At 45.9% G+C, this 2,434-nt stretch overlaps 1 long non-coding RNA gene across 1 annotated transcript; it reads right to left on the reverse strand.

Moving 5' to 3' along the window:
* Positions 1-642: 642 nt before the first annotated feature.
* LOC106456544 (uncharacterized) lies at positions 643-1,970 on the reverse strand. The gene is made up of 3 exons (XR_001290640.1): positions 1,922-1,970; positions 753-972; positions 643-685 (listed from the first exon to the last, which is right to left on the reverse strand). It is a non-coding gene; the product is annotated as an uncharacterized LOC106456544 (long non-coding RNA).
* Positions 1,971-2,434: the final 464 nt, after the last annotated feature.

The following is a 2,434-nucleotide window of genomic DNA, read 5'->3' on the forward strand; positions in this document are numbered from 1 at the left end:
ACCAACTCAACGCTGGACAAGCCAGATGGTCTCCTTTTTTTCACACAATTTAACTTCACTATCGCTTCCAGACATGCGTCCTGTAACCCACAAAGAGAGATGCCGTAACCCCCAACCGCCAGTATGTTCCCTCTAGTGTCCCTTCACAAGGTATCTACTCTGCACACACCAGCCATCCTGGGAACAATCGCAACATACCCTCCTTCAGTTTGTTTTGGTGGTAAATTTTAGTTCAGGATGTTAAGGATTATGTGTATGTCTGTACCACATGTGCTCTCCTTCTGCTGACCTACTCTCCACATCGACGCTCCACTTCAGCTCCTGCCTGACTCGTTGCTGGTAGAAGCCCTCCGCCCCTGTTCACACAGAAACCACCACAACACAGGTCAGCTGACACAGAGCAAACATCTGCAGCCACAGCTGCTCGAAAAGCTGAATGTTTTCTTTCAGGATGCTTCATGATCATATGGGATAATCAGAGTGAGTCCATCTCATCATGAGAAAAAGAAAGACCTCCTCAGAGGTTCAAACGCAGTCCGGCAGCACCGATGATGACATACCTGTGATGACCTCGGGTACACAGCAGAACCCAGTCCAGCCTCCATCACGCTGTCTCTGCGTCCTCCTAAGCAGTGTGTTACAGCCCCTCCCACCACCTTCGTGTAGTGTTGGCAGTCAAAGAAATCTAAATTTGGAAAAAATGATCAGGTAAAGACAGAGCTGCGGGTTTAAAAGCCGGCTGAGCGTTTCACCTGAATCTAGTCCCTCCACCGCAGCACCTGCTGCGCATGCTTAGTGGTGAGTGTCTTGGTGTCGAGCCACTTTTACACGGTGACAGTTTGAGGTTGCTCATGATATTGAAGACTTTGACTGGGCAGCAGTGCTGGTGCATCTTCACACAAAGGGGGGTTGTGCCAGGAGCGCCCCCTCACCGAGCTCCTGTCCCCAGCACCACGGCAAGCAGGACACCTTCTGCTCAAAAAACGGAATCGTTAAAATTGAAACAAGTTGAAAAAACATCACAGAGTAACTTTATTCTACTTTTTCCTGTAAGATTTAAACGGGAATCACGATTACATGTGACTTTAAAAAGCTTAGGACAACGATGCAGAAAGCCACACAATCCTGCAGAAAACTGTTTGTGAATATTGATATGTCAAAGACACAAGAAAACTCACACTAGCAACACCAACATCTGAATACAATGAGACTGTGTCTGTGGAACTGTGTGAACTTTAACCATGAGTGGTATCCCCACATTATTGACCAGTTTAGTGCAGGCAGAATCCTAAACTCACAGAAATCTTTTGAAATAGTCAAACACTTTGTTCATGACGCGATGCGTGCACGTGGCTCCTCTCAAACAACTTAGTGACAATGGGGGAGAGTTTAATGACAATGACGTGAGAGACATGGCAGAAAATTTCAACACAGAGGTAAAGACAACAGCTGCATACGGCCCATGGAGTAATGGACTGCTTGAGGAACGCAATCAAGAACTCCCAGAAATAAAAATGTCAAGGCAAGTAACTGCTGCCAGTGGAACACTGCAATGGACTGGGCTCTTATGGCAAAGAACACGTTTTTGGCTACAATACAACACTCCTTGCTGTGCCTTCTAGGCAGCAAGTCACACTTGTGCTTTAGATGCATCAAGAAAGTTTTTACAGAAGCAAAAAGTTCGCAGAGAATATGGAGAGCACTGCGGACACAGACTCGTCACACAGATGTGAAGTATGCAGCTCAAGACGAGGTGTATTACAAGCAAGTGGCCTGCCCTGAGTAGAAGAGACCAGGAATTGTTATTGGTCAAAATGGACCAGTAATAACACGGCCTGCACCTGAAAGAACACCTCTGAAATTAATTAGAGCAGAGACTACAAGCCAGGGCTTCTCATCCAACACTGGTGTCTGACCTTACCAGCTCAAACCTGTAGCTGCACAGGGTAGGATGACATCATATTAGACCCTATGGATAAAGAAAGAAACCAATGAGCTAAAATTCAAACCTCAGTGTGAAACTAGATAAATTACGTTATTCAAAGGAAGTGAAATACAGATGCAAATTAAACAAACTATATCACAGATTTATGAATGAACTGTTCATCACTGCCTTTGTTACCAGTTCAGGCTCTGGTGCTGGGTTGGGGTGTATTCACTCATCTTTAACATCACTCTGAGTCAGCGTCATGGCCAGGCCTCAGGAGTCTGGTTCCACTCCTGCCCCTGTTCACAACGACAGCACCAAAACACATGTCAGCTGACACGGAGCAAAAGTCTGCAGCCACAGAGGCACAAGAACTGAGTGTTTTCTGCCAGGACTCTTTATGTTAGCAGAGCTGCTCTGTGCAGCGTTATGGCATAATAATTTTAAGGGAGAATAAAAAGTCGACACACATATCTCATTCCTGACGGAGGACTCTACCACTACACT

Source organism: Pundamilia nyererei, unplaced genomic scaffold, assembly GCF_000239375.1.
Source record: "Pundamilia nyererei isolate P.nyererei 1_Seehausen unplaced genomic scaffold, PunNye1.0 scaffold00424, whole genome shotgun sequence".
Classification (NCBI taxonomy): domain Eukaryota; kingdom Metazoa; phylum Chordata; class Actinopteri; order Cichliformes; family Cichlidae; genus Pundamilia; species Pundamilia nyererei.